The sequence below is a fragment of the Cryptomeria japonica genome, chromosome 9 (assembly GCF_030272615.1).
Source record: "Cryptomeria japonica chromosome 9, Sugi_1.0, whole genome shotgun sequence".
Lineage (NCBI taxonomy): Eukaryota > Viridiplantae > Streptophyta > Pinopsida > Cupressales > Cupressaceae > Cryptomeria > Cryptomeria japonica.
The window spans coordinates 604,734,322-604,753,755 of NC_081413.1; the positions used below are offsets into that span (position 1 = coordinate 604,734,322).

A 19,434-nucleotide genomic window follows, 5' to 3' on the forward strand; every position below is an offset into this window, starting at 1 on the left:
GAGTGGTCATCAGATGTTGGTACAACCCTATTAGGATGGGTGGATTGTGTAAATACATTGACTATAAGGGGTTTTCATGCGATGAAGTATGTGGGATAAGTAATGAAGTTTTGTATAGTGTATGTGGTAAATGAAAGGACAGGATCGGAGCCTAATTAGTTGATGTTTTTAGGATCAACATTGGTCATATCTTGATGGATGTTGCATGATTCGGTATTTTATATATTTCTTATTCAACCACTTGCTATTTTAGCTCTACAACTTTTTTTATCTTGGCTCTATATATACCACTAGGCAATCAGCTTATTACTATTCAAGTAGTCTTAGAAACTAAGATTTACTTGCAGCTTTCAACATTGAAAAACTACTTTCTTTGCATGTTCGGATGATTATTGTAGGTGACTGTAATGTTGAGAATGTCAAGATGCTACTCAGCATCCTTTATGGTGCTGCTGTTTACATTCTTTGTCTCATTTGGTTCTCTCGCATGGGCAGACTTGCATAGTCACACTTTCGTTGTATGTAGATTTTAATATATTTATGTTATTTTATGAATAGAAATATTATAATAAACTATCAAAAAGCTTGATGAATCCATCTAGATATTTGCTCGATTTGATCTTTCATGAAAGTACCACAACATAAAAGTGAAGCTCGGGAGACAGATTTATTGCTAATATTAGGTTTTTGATTCATGTTTCAGCTTATCTTTATTGTGAGTTTAAATAGCATTTAATAGAATTGACGTATAGTACCTTATTAATATGATATGATAGCTAGGGTATAGATCAACTGTTTTCCATTCGTTTGATTATTTAAAGAATCTAGAGCAGAGCTCTATGCACAAATACAGTTCACGCAATATTTTTAAGAGTTCTAACACTGTATTTTTTTTATATTTTTGTTGATTTGCACAGATTCAACCGATAAATATTACTCGGCTATGTGAGAATTATACCATAGTCACAGTGAATGGACAGCTTCCGGGTCCTACCCTGTATGCCCGAAATTGTGACACAGTTAATCTTACAGTTATTAACAGAGCCCAGCACAATGCTACCATCCACTGGTAAATCCATCTCTTGTAGACTGTCAATTTCATTGATGATTGAAAACCCATTAACAATAATTTGATTTCAGGCATGGAATCAGACAGATTCGCACAGCGTGGGCTGATGGCCCGAGTACATTACACAGTGCCCTATCCAACCAGGGGGGAAATTTACGTACACCTTCACAATTATTGATCAGGAAGGTGTTGGAAGTGGAGACACTCTGATAGGGGGGGGGTGAATCAGAGTGTAACAATTTTGATAAGAACTCCTTAAAACTTGACAATCTTGTTTAACAATAAGCACAGATGAATGACAGTGAAAATGTGAGTTGTAAATCTGAACAAATGAGACTTAACATCTTAAAACAACACTATTATCAAAGCAAGTAAAACAGATCATTAAAAAATAAGAACAGATGAAAAATCTTGATTTATGCTTTTCAGAAAACAGGATGTTTTTGATTCTTTTACAAAACATAAAACAGCTAGAAATGAATTGCAAAGATTGCATCACATAAATTCAAACAAAGCTGAGTACGAAGTAAAAAGAGCAAAAGACATGAAGTATCAGAGCGTTAACTAGTAAGACAAACTGAGACAAGATTGGGCACATAACACCATAATTTTCATGAGTGGAAAACCCTCTTGGCATCGAAAAACCACTCGGTAAAAGATTCCTTATATTATTTCAAAGAGCACCAACTCAGTACACAAAATTTAGAAGCCATAAAGCCTCAAGGAGCACCAACCCCTCTGTCTTATCCAAATAAAAAAAATCCAACTCAAGCTACAATCACTGGTAGCTTTATGATTGCACTTAGTTCTGCAGTCACAAAACTATCAATGATTGGAGCGAGTATAATATATCAATCTGTGCAAATGGTTCTCACTAAATAATTTTGCAACAATATTCTTCATCTCTCTGTATAGCAGATAGAGAATGATAACATTCTTTAAAGATTAAACACTATCAGAGAGAAAAACTCAATCTCTGAACAACAAAGATAATTCCAACCATTGTAGCCACATGTACTCTGCAACAAAATAGAGTAATAATCTAGAACCTTCGACAATCAAAAAAATGTCTGATAATATTTTGTTCTACACATAGCACTCTGTTTTCTTTTTCAAACCTCTCTGTTTTCTCTCTCTTTCACACTCACACCAAAAAATGTATTTCAATATATTCCTTTTCAACTGTTCTCTAGATTGTCTCCAATTATAACCCACGTATAGGGTTACCAAACCCTCACTTGGATTTGATTTGCAAACTGAAAAATAACCACTTAACTGTGCAACCAAAAAAAAAAAACTGAAAGACAATATTATTTTCTCTGTTTTGATCTTTTCAAAGAAGTAAATAACGTAAAATTCTTGAATTTACCAAATCTGAAAAACAAAATAGAAAACAACTAAACCCTTTTTCATTATTTCCATTTCTCATGGCTAAAACCCCAGATTCGAAATACCAGATTCTTTATGTGCAGTTGAACAAAAATGTTACCTGTAATACGCAACCTTATTGATAACTGAAAGGGAAAAATTGACCAGAAAAACATTGAGCTCATTGTTTAGTCCACCCTTGCATCATCCTTCCCAACAAAAGAAACTAACTCAAGCTCCTTTGCTACAGCGGCTACATCTCTCATGGCGGCTAGGGTTAGTAATGGACTTCATCCGAAACATAAGCTTTGTTCAAACGAAACAAAGCGATGCTCCAAAAGCTTTTGATTTATGTCAGTCGCATAAGAGAACAATATATTCCAAGAATATGCTGCTAGTCCGTAAGAGCATTAATCACCATATTAACCAAAGTTATGATTCATTTTAAATGCCAAGTCAACTTTATTCAATGTATCCGTGTCACCAATCTGGCCTGTGATAAAGACTTTCACAATAAAATATGACCACATGCTTATATCAATGAACTTGCCTTTATAAAAATTAGATTATAAAACATCTCAAGATATGATACTCAGGCAACAAGACTATTGAGATACACGATGTACTTGAAAGTGAATATATCCAAGTGTGTGACAACAACTCACTAGGTGTCAAACCAAATCATGTCAGTATTCTTGATTAAGATGCAGATTCCCTTTTTTTTGTCATCGAGGACAAATATGAAAGAGCAACAAACTCCCCCTTTGTCCTTGATGGCAAAAAAAATTAAAAAGAAAAAAAAACAACCAAGCCATCATTGATCATGAAGTATGCTGTCAAGAGTCAGGCTGAGTGATCAAAACCAAATTCCAAGAATCATAATAACATCACTAATGAAATAGATAATAACTGTCAAGAAACAAACTGCCTGCCCATGTATAAATATCACTGAAACTTGCCATATGCAATCCTGTAATAAATACAAAACACTTTGAAACCTGTAATATGCAATTCTGTAATAAAAAGAGTGAATACCATCAGAATGTTGTTGAAGAAGAAATGAACTCCCAAAAATGAATACCAGACTGTTCATGTGTATCAATAATACCAATCTAATTTGTATCAAACAAGAATACCAAACTGTAATACCAAACTGTTCATGTACCAATAAAACCAATCTGATCTGAATCGAACAATAAAACCAAACTGTCAAGGAAAAGTAGTCATCAATAAAAAGAAACCACTAAATGCCACTGCCACTATAATACCAAAATGCCACTGAATGCCACTGCCACTGTAATACTAAATGAAATGCCACTAAATGAAATGCCATTGCCACTGTAATACCAAAATGCCACTAAATGCCACTGCCACTGTAATACCAAAAATGAAATTATCTCCCCCTTTTTTTTGTCACAAGGACAAAGGGGAAAGCAATAGATTGCTTCTTGTGAAGAGCAAAGCTCCCCCTCAAATCATGCATTAGGTGAAGACAAGAGCAGATTGAGAAAGCACTCCCAATCTATCCCTTAATCACTCAAAAACTTCCTTAGACAAAGCTTTTGTAAAAATATTAGCCACTTGTGCCTGGGAAGGTACATATAAAACTTGAAATTCATTAGCCAACACTTGTTCTCGCAGAAACAGTAATTTAATAGCAACATGTTTAGTGCAAGAGTGCATCACAGGATTCTTGGAAAGACTAATGGCACTAGTATTATCATAGAAGATAGAGATAGGCTTGTCAACTATAATACCCATATCAGCAAGTTGATGAGACATCCAGATTAACTGCGTACAACAATTTGTTGCTGCAATATATTCAGATTCTGCAGTTGATAAAGTGACACATTCTTTCTTTTTGCTATGCCAGGCAACAAGGCGATCCCCTAAGAAGAAAGCTACACCACTGGTGCTTTTTCTATCATCTATACAACCAGCCCAGTCAGCATCTGTAAAACCAACAAGAGTGAAATCATTATTTCGTGAATACCACAAGCCATAGTCTAAAGTACCTTGAATATACTTGAAAATCCTTTTCATAGCAATCAAATGAGATTGTTTGGGGGCAGACTGAAAACGTGAAACCAAACAAACTGCATGCATCAAATGAGGCCTAGATGTAGTCAAATAAAGTAGGCTGCCAACCATTGATCTATACTCAGTTTGATTTACCTCAAGAGAGTCATCTGACTTGGTCAATTTATAGCCAGTCTCCATTGGAGTACTAACAGGTTTGCAATCTGTCATATTGAACTTTTAAGGCATCTCTTTTGCATATTTGGTTTGTGAAAGAAAAATGCCTTGTTCAAGCTGCATTACTTGAAGACCAAGAAAGAAAGTTAATTCACCCAACATGGACATTTCAAATTCAGATTCCATGAGTTTTGAAAACTTTTTGGATACGGCATCATTATTGCAGCCAAAAATAATATCATCCACATATACTTCAACAACTAAAATATCATTACCTTCAACTTTGACATACAGGTTACTGTCAACTCCACCTCTAGTATATCCGTTTGTTGTAAGATGTGCATCTAACCTGGAGTACCAAGCTCTTGGAGCTTGTTTAAGTCCATAAAGAGCCTTTTTCAACTTGTATACATAATCAGGTTTATCTGTAGAGACAAACCCTTCTGGCTGTTCCATATATACCTCTTCATCAAGATAACCATTAAGGAATGTTGTTTTAACATCCATTTGATAAACTTTAAAGTTTTTATAACATGAGTATGCCAGAAATATTCGTATTGACTCTAGCCTAGCAACAAGTGCAAATGTTTCACCAAAATCTACACCTTCTTGCTGTGCATAGCCTTTACACACAAAGCGAGCTTTATTCCTAACAACTTTACCAGATTCATCAAGTTTATTTCTGAAAATCCATTTACCCCCTATAACATTTTTATCATCTGGTCTAGGCACAAGTTCCCAGGTTTTACTCTTCTCTATTTGACTGATTTCATCTTGCATTGCATACAGCCAACAATCATCAACAAGAGCTTCAGAAATAGACTTAGGTTCAAAATTAGTTACCAGACAGTAATGCTCAACCATTTGAGCTTGTTCACTAGTTTTTGCTCTTCTCCTCGTCAAGATTCCTGCATCCATTTCACCAATAATCTGACTTTGAGGATGTCTTTTAGTAATGATTCTAGAGGGTGTATGTAAAGGAATTTCTGTTTTAGGACTTGGTGGAGGACTCTTTTCATTTGTAATTTCTGCTTCAGCAGATTTAGGAACTTGTTCTAGTCTTATTGAAATATCCTCTAGAACATCCTGCATACCATCACTTAGAAGAAATTGCTCATCAAATATTACATTAACAGTTTCAACAATCTTGTTCAATCTATTATTGAAACATCTATAAGCTTTGCTATGAGTAGAGTATCCAAGAAAGATACCCTCATCAGTCTTAGCATCAAAACTGCCTAGATTTTCTTCATCTCTTTTTATATAACATTTGCAACAAAAATTTTGAAGTATTTAATTGAAGCAGCTTTACCATACCAGAGTTCATAAGGAGTAAAGGTGGATTTTACCCTGATTTGCACACGATTCAGAATGTAAACTGCTATGTGAACAGCTTCTTTCCAATATCTGTTTGGCAAATTTGCTTCATTCAGCATTGTGTGAGCCATCTCTTTGACTGTTCTATTTTTTCTTTCAACCACCCCATTCTGTTGAGGTGTTCGGGTAGCAGCATATTGTCTTTTAATACCATGTTTCTCACAATAATCTATAAACTCTTGTGATGTAAACTCACCACCTTTGTCTGATCTTAAACATTTGAGCTTTAAATCAGTTTCACGTTCTACCATTTTCCTGAAAATTTTAAACTTGTCAAATGCTTCAGATTTATGTTTGAGAAAAGTAACCCATACCATTCTTGTATAATCATCCACAAAAAGCATGAAGTATTTTTCACCGTTGATGGATTGTGTCCTAGTTGGACCACATAAATCTATGTGAACAAGTTGTAACGGTCTAATAGAAGAGTGTTCTTTAGATTTAAAAGATGTTTTTGTTTGTTTACCTTTAAGACACTCTTTGCACACAGAGTTTGTTAGTTTACTCAAGATGGGTAAGCCTCTGACATTCTGATTCTTGCTGATTCAAACTAGATTATCAAAGTTCACATGTCCCAAGCGTTTGTGCCATAACCAATTTTCCTCAACTTGACCCATAAGACACATGCCTTCGTTGATTTCATAGTTTGTGGAGTCAAGCAGGTTGTAAACATTGCCAATTGTTCTCAAACCAGCAGCTACAATTTTACCAGACTTAGTTTTTATAGTACAACCATGAGAAGTAAAGGACACATTATAACCACTATCACAAATCTGACTAACACTTAGTAGGTTGTGTTTCAATCCTTCAACAAAATACACATCATGTATTGAAGTATCATCATTCAATAATAATGTACCCTTACCTTTGACGAAGGCTCCTGAATTATCACCAAATCTTACAAAACCTCCATCAAAGTCTTCAAAGTGAATAAATTTATTTTTGTCTCCTGTCATATGGTGTGAATAGCCACTGTCCAACACCCATAGTGACTTCTTACTTGAAAGGAATGCAGTTTGCACTATCATAGACTGTTCAGTACTAGGGACAAACTTTGGTTTCCACACCTTATGAATGTTTGCCTTTGATTTGCATTGAGAAGAAGTATGTCCAAAGGTGTTACACTTAATGCACTTCACAGTGTTTGAAAAGCCATAGGCTTGATTGAGTCCAAACATAGGAGTTCTATGTTGTAAAAATCTGCAAGTGTTAACCTTAAGGCCAAACTTGTTGCAGTAAAAACAGTAACCATGAAAGAATCCAAACCTAAAAGGTGTCATTCTGTTGTAAGCCTGAAATTGGTTTCTATTTGTAGGTTTAGTAATTTGTTTTGATGATTTAGCACTCTCAAAACCTACACCTGTCATATTCTTGCATTGTTTTTGTTTGCTTAAGATTTCATTTAAATGCAAGGTACTTTAATACTACTCAATCTGCTTATGCAAAGAATTAGTTTGTTGTTCCAAAGTGTTAACTTTCAACTCACCATCAACAAGTAAGACTTTTAGATCTTCTACTGTTTGCTTTGAATCTTTTAATTCAATTTGTTAAATTTGATTTTCACTTTCATGAGAGACTACAAGCTTCTTTAGTCTTTTGATTTCCTTAAGAGCACAAAGCAACTCTCCTTCAAGATCAATTTCACCTTGATCTAAGTCATCAGATTTATCTTCTGATATGTTAATTATATCTTTCTTTGAGGAAGTTTCTATTTCAGCCATAAACAAAGTTTCATCACCTTCACAAGGTGAGTCATCTGAATCATTTTCAGAATCTTCTTTTATAAAAAGACTCTTCTTTTTCTGAAAAGGATTGAATTTCTTTTTAGAGTTCCATTTTTTCTTTCTGAAAACTTTTTCTGATTTTTCTTCTTCACTGTTTTGATCACTCAGGGGACATTGAGCAGCAAAGTGTCCAGCTTTGCCACAATTAAAGCATTTGAAGGGTAATTTTCCCTTATATTTTTTTTTAACTTTCTAACTAATAGGGCTTCTATAGCATCTGAAAGTTCAGACTCGCTATCTAGTTCCTCCTTCTTTTCTACTTTAAAAGCAGTTTCTTTAGAATTAGAAGGATTACTACCTATCCTCATTTCATAAGCTGTAAGTATGCTTTGAAGGCTGTCAAGAGACATAGTAGAAAAACTTTTCTTTTCTTCTAAAGTTGACACCTTAGTTTCAAATTTAGGTAGTAAAGTTCTAATAACCTTTCTGACAACATCTTTTTCATCAACATTTTCACCAAGACCCCTTCTTGAATTCACAACTTCATCAATTTTAAGAAAATAATTCGCAATAGTCTCATCTTCTTTCATTCTCAATGACTCAAACTGATTCTTGAGTGTGAGAATTTTAGATTCTTTGACCTTTGCATCACCTTGATAAATAGTTTCAAGCTTACTCCATATTTCATTAGCAGATGCACAATGCATAACTTTAACAAACACATCCTTGGTGAGACCACATAAGAGAGCATGCTTAGCTCTAGCATTTAACTCATATTGAGTTTTAGCATCAGGTTCTGAAGGAATAGAAGTAGGAACAACATATTTTGTGGTAAAAATGTTCCACACATTTACATCAACAGAGATCAAGTATGTTTCCATCCTGATCTTCCAAAACACATAATCTGTGCCATCAAAGAGGGGTGCTCTTGATAGAGAAGCACCTTCTTGAGAATGAGCCATAAAAAAAACTTCCAAAAGACCAGGAACAATCCCTAGGACAGAACTATATGAGGGACCCAACGCTCTGATACCACTTGTTGGACGTGGAGACACTCTGAGAGGGGGGGGGGGGTGAATCAGAGTGTAACAATTTTGATAAGAACTCCTTAAAACTTGACAATCTTGTTTAACAATAAGCACAGATGAATGACAGTGAAAATGTGAGTTGTAAATCTGAACAAATGAGACTTAACATCTTAAAACAACACTGTTATCGAAGCAAGTAAAACAGATCATTCAAAAATAAGAACAGATAAAAAATCTTGATTTATGCTTTTCAGAAAACAGGATGTTTTTGATTCTTTTACAAAACATAAAATAGCTAGAAATGAATTGCAAAGATTGCATCACATAAATTCAAACAAAGCTGAGTATGAAGTAAAAAGAGCAAAAGACATGAAGTATCAGAGCGTTAACTAGTAAGACAAACTGAGACAAGATTGGGCACATAACACCATAATTTTCATGAGTGGAAAACCCTCCTGGGGTAGAAAAAGCACTCGGTAAAAGATTCCTTATATTATTTCAAAGAGCACCAACTTAGTACACAAAATTTAGAAGCCATAAAGCCTCAAGGAGCACCAACCCCTCTGTCTTATCCAAATAAAAAAAATCCAACTCAAGCTACAGTCACTGGTAGCTTTATGATTGCACTTAGTTCTGCAGTCACAAAACTATCAATGACTGGAGCGAGTATAACATATCAATCTGTGCAAATGGTTCTCACTAAATAATTTTGCAACAATATTCTTCATGTCTCTATATAGCAGATAGAGAATGATAACATTCTTTAAAGATTAAGCACTATCAGAGAGAAAAACTCAATCTCTGAACAACAAAGATAATTCCAACCACTGTAGCCACATGTACTCTGCAACAAAACAGAGTAATAATCTAGAACCTTCGACAATCAAAAAAATGTCTGATAATATTTTGTTCTACACATAGCACTCTGTTTTCTTTTTCAAACCTCTCTGTTTTCTCCCTCTTTCACACTCACACCAAAAAATGTATTTCAATATATTCCTTTTAAACTGTTCTCCAGATTGTCTTCAAGAATAACCCACGTATAGGGTTACCAAACCCTCACTTAGATTTGATTTGCAAACTGAAAAATAACCACTTAACTGTGCAACAAAAAAGAACAAAACTGAAAGACAATATTATTGTCTCTGTTTTGATCTTTTCAAAGAAGTAAATAACGTAAAATTCTTGAATTTCCCAAATCTGAAAAACAAAATAGAAACAACTAAACCCTTTTTCATTATTTCTATTTCTCATGGCTGAAACCCCACATTCGAAATACCAGATTCTTTATGTGCAGTTGAACAAAAATGTTACCTGTAATACGCAACCTTATTGATAACTGAAAGGGAAAAACTGACCAGAAAAACATTGAGCTCATTGTTTAGTCCACCCTTGCATCATCCTTCCCAACAAAAGAAACTAACTCGAGCTCCTTTGCTGCAGCGGCTACATCTCTCATGGCGGCTAGGGTTAGTAACAGACTTCATCCGAAACATAAACTTTGTTCAAACGAAACAAAGCGATGCTCCAAAAGCTTTTGATTTATGTCGATCGCATAAGAGAACAATATATTCCAAGAATATGCTGCTAGTCCGTAAGAGCATTAATCACCATATTAACCAAAGTTATGATTCATTTTAAATGCCAAGTCAACTTTATTCAATGTATCCGTGTCACCAATCTGACCTGTGATAATGACTTTCACAATAAAATATGACCACATGCTTATATCAACGAACTTGCCTTTATAAAAATTAGATTATAAAACATCTCAAGATATGATACTCAGGCAACAAGACTATTGAGATACACATGTACTTGAAAGTGAATATATCCAAGTGTGTGACAACAACTCACCAGGTGTCAAACCAAATCATGTCAGTATTCTTGACTAAGATGCAGATTCCCTTTTTTTTGGTCATCGAGGACAAATATCAAAGACCAACAGAAGGAACGTTGTGGTGGCATGCCCATGTGTCATGGCTCCGTGCAACAGTTCATGGAACAATGGTCATCCTTCCAAAGAAGGGCTGCTCTTATCCGTTTACCCACCCACATGCTGAGTTTCCTCTAGTGCTAGGTAATGGAAATTAGAACCTTATAAAAACATATATATATTGATAAAATTTGCTTAGATATCTCTCTTAATCATTCTTAATATTGATTCAGAAGCTGTCAAACTAGTTATATAAAATCATTAGATTTTTTGTTCTCTCGTACATTACGTATTCTGTGGATTGGGCAATAAAGTAGAAGTACAATTTGGATTATGCTCTGAAGCAAACAGCCTTTGCAGGAAAGTGAACCACCATGACAAATTATTTTCACAAAATATTAAAACAATTAAGATATCATATTTATTGATCAACTTCGCTTAAATGAGTCTCTTAATCATTCTTCAGCTATTAGGATTCATGAATTTGTCAGACTAGTTACAGAGAAAGATTAGAAGTACACTTTGGATTATGCTGCAGAAAAGTGAAGCACAACGAGGCCAAGTTTTAACTAGCAGTTGAATCTTTCTTTTTAGCTATCTTTTTGATGAAAATAGTTTTATAGTAGAATCTGACAATACTTTACTTTAAGTTTCAGAGAAGAATCTACATATTGTTTAATTTACTTTTCAACTTTCACAAGAAAATCGGTAAAATTGAACATGTGAAAGAGGTCTTTATAATTTCTCTTTGTTTCCCTAAATGTATAATTTGAGGAGAAAAAGAACAGGTGCAGATTTGAATAGCTAACGTGGTAGTGGTAAGTATAATTTAACTCATTGGCTAAACCCATTTATTATATGTTTTATTAGCTAGTCTCATCTTTTAAAAATTGTTAAATTATATTTAAATTTGAGTATTGGAGTAAAGTTTTTTTATTTTTTCTCAATGTTTTCTATGAAAGATTTTATATCATGCATTTAGTTTTTAATTGAGGAGCACCAATATTTAGACTGATATTTTTTAAGCTAAGAGCTAAGGATTGAGAGGTATCCATTCCACCAAATTCATTTGAGAAATGATTCCAATCTCATCCTTAATGATTGCAGAGTCTTGCACTTATCTTTTGTGGGCTGATTTAGAACTATTCAACTTCACCTATAGATCAAATAGCAATTGAATTTATTTAAAATATATATCTTATAAAAGTTAAATTTTAAGTTAGACTTGTACAACTTGAATTGGCCTAGTGGTGGAAAATTTGTGCACTTGAATGAGAGGTCATAAGTTCAAATCTCGTAAAAGGGTAGGGCATGTACACCTTATTGATTTCAGCTTAGTACTTTCTATTAAAATATTTCTAAAATACAAGGATTATTTTTATGTTATACTATATCTCTCTTCTGCTAATTATAATTGTGAAATGTATATATCAATATTAATTTTAATTTAGTTTTATATTCATTTTGACAGAATTTGTTCTTATAACTATCAATATATGAGATTGTGTAGAGTTACCCTTATTTCCTAATCCTTCGCTCTTCACCTTATACACATTATCATGAATTCATCCTCATCTAATATATTTTCATTCATATTTACTTACATACTACATTTAATATATCCTAAGACTTTATTTTCTATACCAAAATTTCTCTTCCCTAATCTTAGATCCATTGGATTGATCCCAAACCTATAAAATTATCCATTGATCTTTAAAAATTTATCCTCAAATTCAGCTAACTCCTATCCATTTTATTCCTAGTATGAGCTAACTTAGGACATATTTTGTAAAATTATTACTATATAGTGGTATTTAAAAACATTCATTATATGCTAGTTCAAACCACAGTAATATAAAAAAAATATTAAACAGTGTTTTGGATATGTGAAAAACTTATTAAAGGATCACATTGTTTGGTGTGTTAAAAGTAACATCATCACTTCAATATCATCATCTAGAACATTTGCATATTTGTTTACTATCTTTCAATTTGAGCACAATTGAAAAGTCGATATCTCATGCGATTGACCTAAGAAATTTTTTTCAATGTGATTTGACTTCTATAAGATATTTTAAATGTTGTCAATCCTTAATAACTTGTAGGAAGTAGAGATTTTAATGAATGTGAGAACAAGAGTTTACAATCAGCTAGATTAGATCCATGAGCTAAAATATAGATCTACAATTGTCAAACTAATCCAAATTCTCAAATTCAATCTAAAGATAACAAAAATTCAATATAAAATTGTAATTCTTATTTTTCTATACCAAAACAATTTAAATCTATGCATTATAAAAATTATTCATCTCCAACATTCTCAAAACTAATTAGCTTCAACATTCTCTTACAATATTTAATAATAATAGTTTTCAGATATGTTGTGTTGCCGTTAAAACACTTCATTGATGAAGCCGCCACCAAGGTTCAAAGCTACAACCCTACTTTAAGAAAGTATTTTCTTATTTTTTATTCTCATAAATTTACATTTAATAGATAACACATTTAATATTTTATCTAGTGGAATCTGTTCATATATAACGTTAACTTCAGATTTTATATTAAAATAACAATTCTATATTGAAATCTTAGAGAATATTTCTATATCTAATGATTCATAGTTTTCCATATATTAGACGTATCCTCTGTGAGTTCACATTGGATGGTCATTGCATTTCGGAGTGGCTCTAACTGCTTGGAGAAAAACGAAAAATTGAACAGGGGAGTGGTGGAACAGGGATCCCATCGAAGTCGAAGAGGAAGCAAAACTGAGTGGAGGTGCGCCGAAAGTTTCAGACGCTTTCACTATAAATGGACAACCCCGAGACCTCTATTCCTGCTCAACTTCAGGTACTAGTTTTATGTTTTTTGGAAAATGTTTTGGATTCGTTTCGGTATAACTATTCGATTTTGAGTAGATGAGCAGCCCGGTAGTAATATTCTATAGATTGAAAACAAATAATGAAGGAAACAGGGGAGTGATAGACAGAGCAAAAACAGAGTAGAGCCAAAAACATAGACATTTCTATTTGTTTAAAACAAAATATTACATCTGAGCTTCAGCTCTTCGTGCATAAACATAATCTAAAACATTGTAGACTAGACATTCCATTTTCTTAGTACTAAAAGCTAATTTACTCATAAAACTCCAGACTGAGAAACTTCGGCCACTTCTGCCCCTATCCTTGCTGTACCTGCTATTTCTTTTTTTCCAATACGAGAGACTTCTGTACTCTTCTATATACTTTCAACAAATAAAGGGAAAAACAAATATTAAATTACATTTAAGCAACCCTCAAATTATGTGAAATCTGCAACTAGGACAGTTGACAGTTGAGTGAAATCAAACCCAATATCACTCAAATCGTCCTTCATTTCTCTTCTGCAATGCCAAAGGATATGCCTGTAAAATGCTTCTGGAAAATGCATACGGAGAAAGTTTGATATGATTGCATAGGTTGGGATTTTTTCTCCAACAAATATGTCTACACATTTTAATCGAGAAATGAGCACTGTGAATACAACTAAGGTACACCCAGTTTCATTTCTAACTAAACAAAATCAACACTGAAAACATATTGAGCAATGAAATTTTATGTGCGCAGGAACAAGAAGGTTCGCTGTACAACAGGGAAAAACCTATCTTCTTCGTATTGTTAATGCTGCAGTAAATAATCACCTTTTTTTAAAGGTTGCTTCACACAATCTTACAGTGGTATGCGTGGATGCCTCCTACACAAAGCCATACACAACTGACATTCTCATGTTAACATCCGGTCAGACTACTGACGTTCTTCTAACTGCCAATCAAGTGAAAGCCAAATACTATATTGCGGCCAAAGTATACACTATACAGGATGAAGGAAATTTCGATAACACCACAACAACCGCCATTATGAGCTACGTGGGTTCTAATGCATCTGCTACTCCAATCTGTCCAGAGCTTCCAATATACAACGACACTGCAACTGTGACCACCTTTAGCCGAGCCTTAAGAAGCTTGGCTTCACAGGAGCATCCGGTGGACGTTCCCCGAAGCATAAGCGACAGTAGCATCATAACTGTATGACTAGGTTTACTTCCTTGTGCCACCGGGGCTACCTGTGGTGGCCCTGAAAATAACACACTGAGTGCCAGTATGAACACCATATCTTTTGTGCTGCCAAAAGTTTACCATTCTGCAAGCTTTTCACTTCCACATTGATGATGTTTATACCACTGACTTTCCTTCACATCCACCAGTTGTGTTTGATTATACTGGGGATGTAGACAAAACTCTGTGGGCGCCAATTTCTGGCACAAAAGTGAAAGTGATTGAATATAATGCCACAGTTCAGATTGTGTTCCAGGGAACCAACATCTTCCAAGAAGACAACCATCCAATGCATATTCATGGTTATGACTTTTATGTTGTATGAGAGGGTTTTGGTAATTATAACAATGAAACAGATCCGAGCTCTTTCAATCTGGTCCATCCGCCTCAACGAAATACTGTAGGGGTTCCTGTCAATGGATGGACTGCTGTCAGATTCAAAGCTAGCAATCCAGGTAATAAACAGAGTGACAGTTTTCTCATTATTGTAGATATGATACATGGCTTGAAATTTAAATTTGGAAAATGTGTATGGGATACTGAAGGATTGTTGGATTTGTGCAGGTGTTTGGTTCGTACATTGTCACTTTGATGATCATGTAACATGGGGGTTGAGCATGTTTTTTCAAGTGAAGAACGGTCCCAGCAAGCTCGAAAGTTTGAAAGGTCCTCCTAATGACCTTCCGGAATGCTAGAGCAAATTATAGCATCAGAAAAATAATTTTGGTGTTAATCACCATAGCGTGCTGTGAATTTTACTTAGAGACTATATGTAAACTAATTCGTCCATAAGATTTAGCGAGTGATGTATAGCATTAGAAAGCAAGGATAAAGCTTATCCTTATCTTTTTAGTTCATATATATTATCTCATTGTGTTTTCTAAAGTTAATAAAATGAAATTATGGTTTCATGAGTATTTATTGGAAGTACCTTCAGTGAAATTATGTTCCAAAAAAAATTAAAGAGAATATTTTCTGATATTACTTGTTAGAAAAGTGAAATAAATAAGATTACAAATGTTTTAGAATAAAAAATTATTTGAAATTTAAAATATATATTTTTAATATTAAAAAATTATAAAAATTAACGAACATATTATAAAAAAAATCTATAAAATAGATTTTGCTACTATATATGCGTTCTCTATAGTTGCTAGATCTGGTCACCTTTCTAGAGTTTTTGTTACTATTTGTGAAGAGGAAAATTTGATTTCACAATTTGCGACATAGAAGGAGAAATCATCAAATCAAATTTTGTTCTTGGGAGAGAAATTTCTTTGCATTCAAAAGAGGGAGGGGAATCTACTAGATTAATCACAAATCAGATAAAGACTGAATACTAAGTGGATTGACTGATTATGATGTGTTTTTACCTCTTTTATAAGTTTTTTATCGTGCTTAAATTGAAGACAAAATTGAGATAATACTGAGCTACAGGTTTAGAATTTTATCATGCACCAGGATCTGAATAATATAAGCTAACTTGGATCTGCCCTACGAAAATGCCCCGAAAAAGCATGGATTGTGGTGCTTTCTCTTAGTCCTTCGATTTTTTCGCACACCAAAAAGGATTGTTCCATCTCTATGTCTGAAGCTTATTTCTAGAAGTACAACTGTGCACATGTTTCCTACACACAAAAAGAAAGGGAAATAGATTGGGAATAGGGGCTTGCCTTTGCGCAAAGCCCAGTTTTGGAATTAACTATGAAATTGAGATAAATTTAATTGAAATGAATGAAATAAAATGTTCTTTATTTGATGAAGATGTCAAATTATGACTAAAATGGAAATGATTATACCTCCTTGTGAAGTTTTGCTTGCCTTCACATGGACTTAGGGTTTCATGAAATAGGATGTAGATCTCCACTTCAATGCTTGATCCTTGACTTTATTACTACTCCAAGGCTTGAAGGAAGACTAAAAATGTTCAATTTCTCTTGAATGCTTGAATTCTTGATCTATTGTGTGCTTGAATGCTTCTCAATTCTTGTGGATTCATGTGGATGTTCAAATGAGAAGAGAAATCCTCTTTATATACCTATCTGTCAGGTTACCAATTTTCCATCATGGGCCAACATGGAGAGGGAAATGTCACTCAAATTTGAAATGGGAAAAAGGGTTTTGAGGGGCCCCATTTTAGGGAGGACCAGGGCACCACGCTCTAGTCCTGCGCTATTTTAGGCCAAGATCAAGGTGCAGAACAAGTGGAAAGTAAATTTTTTTCGCATTTGTGATGCATATGAGCATCATCAGGTCTTCAATCAGTCCAAGGGGTGCAAACACTAAGGTGAAGATGCAAATGTCGTCAAAATTGCAAGGGGTGAAATTTTAGGATGCTAGATTTAGCCCCCACTTTTGTGGGAGTATGAAGTCAATCATACTCTTGGTAAAGTACAAAGGGTTCACATTGAAAGACTTTTTCCAGGTCGTCAAGGAGGCAAGATACACCAAGCCCCCAGGGGACTTTAGGATCTCACAACTTTAATGACAAGGTAAAAGGGAAGATCATGAGAGAGAGAAAGAGAGAACCATGGCTACAACAAGTAAGGTTCTCTTACTATGAGTCATGAAAAGAAACATACCAAAAACTACAAAGCAAAATAAAAAGTCCACTATTGAACTTTAAGTACCTAGATATGCAAGAGAGAGAATCATTGAGCAGAGTGTATGTCCCTATGTTAAAGCAATTGCGTATGCCTTATTGGGAGCAATTGCTTTAAGGTAGGATACACCCAAAAATACAAGCATGATATCACAATGATTTAGCCCCCAAGAGAGGACAAATCAAAAGATAATGATCACAAAACACAAAGCATAATGTGGTTTCACCTATCTTTCGAGTCAGTATGCTTTTTATGATAACTATTGTGTATATATATATATCTTGTGTATATATATCTATGTGTGTGTATATATGTTTGTGTGTGTGTGTGTGTGTGCGCGTGCGACGTGTGTACACACACACACATGTTGGCAATTGACACTCAATGGATTCATATGTTATCATTGATGGCAACAAGATTCTATAGAAGGCATATACTGGCATTGGAGTATTTAGGGTCATCATCGGCATGGGTATTGGCATCCAGCACTTCAATGAAGCCGACATCAATCTGGGATCCGAAAATTTTTATTTATAAAATCATTTTGTAATTATTGTATAGGGCTAACATTGAATATCTTTTGTATTGTAAGCCAACATAAGGCATATTGTTTGTAAAGGGTATATAAGTCAGTCTGTTAGGTCATTTTGATATATGATAAGGTAGTAGAATAAAGTGATGTGAAGGATATGTATGTAGATCATTTGTATGCAAGTTATATCATGCAATGATTACTAGATGGTGTAAAGAATTCTTGGAGGAAAGGAGATACTGGTAGAAGGGTTCGTGGTTTATGAACTGGTACAGAATAGAGATTTAACCAAAACTCTTTTTGGTATTGCAGATGCATTTCATGTGTTCACCATTACTATTTAATCTCAGCAGAAGCTTGTAGTCAACAAGACGCAGTGTTCTCTAGGCACTATCGCTTCCTGCATGTGCAGGCCCCCATGCTATGATATATCTTTCATATGGCTAGTGAATTGATATTGTGGATCACAAATCCCACCGTGGTTTTTCCTCCTTGAGGTTTTCTACGTATAAAATTTTATGTGTTATTTTGTTCATTCATGTGGCTAGTTTATTTACTTCATGTTATATGTTTCTTCATTTACCAGTTTATATGTGTATGTTATATTAAGGTAAAATCTTATATTACCGGTAGAATATTGATTCACCCCCCTCTAAGTGTTCTTGGATTCCAACAATTGGTATCAGAGCTTGGTACCTCGGAGGAAGTTTGATAGCTTGAGGATGATCTTGAAACCAGAATCATTGAATATGGCTATGGAGAAGGAACTTGAGATGGCACTTGAGGATTATGATGCTGAAAGGATGAAGAACTTAAAGCTGCAAGATGAATTGAATTATGCTAAGGAATTAATTCGTGTTCTGCAAGAAAGGTTATCATCAGCTCAAGCTAAGAGGAATGAACTTTTGCGAAACCAGGATGATGAAGAGAAAAATACACTTAAGGAACAATGTTAGAAACTAAGTCAAGCTAACATGCTCATGAAGAATTAAATACAAGACCTGACTATGAGGATTTCAAAAGATATTGAGGATAGAAAGAAGAAGGAAGATAATCTTGTTGTTTCTCTGAAGAACAAATTTAAAGAATGTGGCAGATTGGCTCATGAGAATAATTTGTTGAGAACTGATTTGGTACAATCCCAGAATAATGAACAAGAGATTGAAAGACAAATAATGACTCTGAGAGCTGATTTGACTACTGTGAGTATAAAGAAAAATTTAGGATTAGTGATGCACAGTTTGATGATTTATTGAAAAGACAAAGGTAGAGTGGAGATTCTAGAGGACTTGGATTTGTACAAGGCAAAAGCTCCGGTACTGCAAATGAAGATCAGACAACTGGTATGAAAAACTCATTAGACCAGAGGAAATTGGTAAGGCAATCTAATGCTTTGTTTGTAATAAATTTGAGCATATGGATAAACAATGTAGAAATAGAGCAAATCAAAACTACAATTGAGTTCTTAGTCAATGCACAAATTGCAAGAAATATGGTCATAAGTCAGA

At 34.3% G+C, this 19,434-nt stretch overlaps 1 pseudogene; it reads left to right on the top strand.

Moving 5' to 3' along the window:
- Window positions 1-416: 416 nt before the first annotated feature.
- Window positions 417-15,486, top strand: LOC131044995 (laccase-3-like; annotated as a pseudogene).
- Window positions 15,487-19,434: the final 3,948 nt, after the last annotated feature.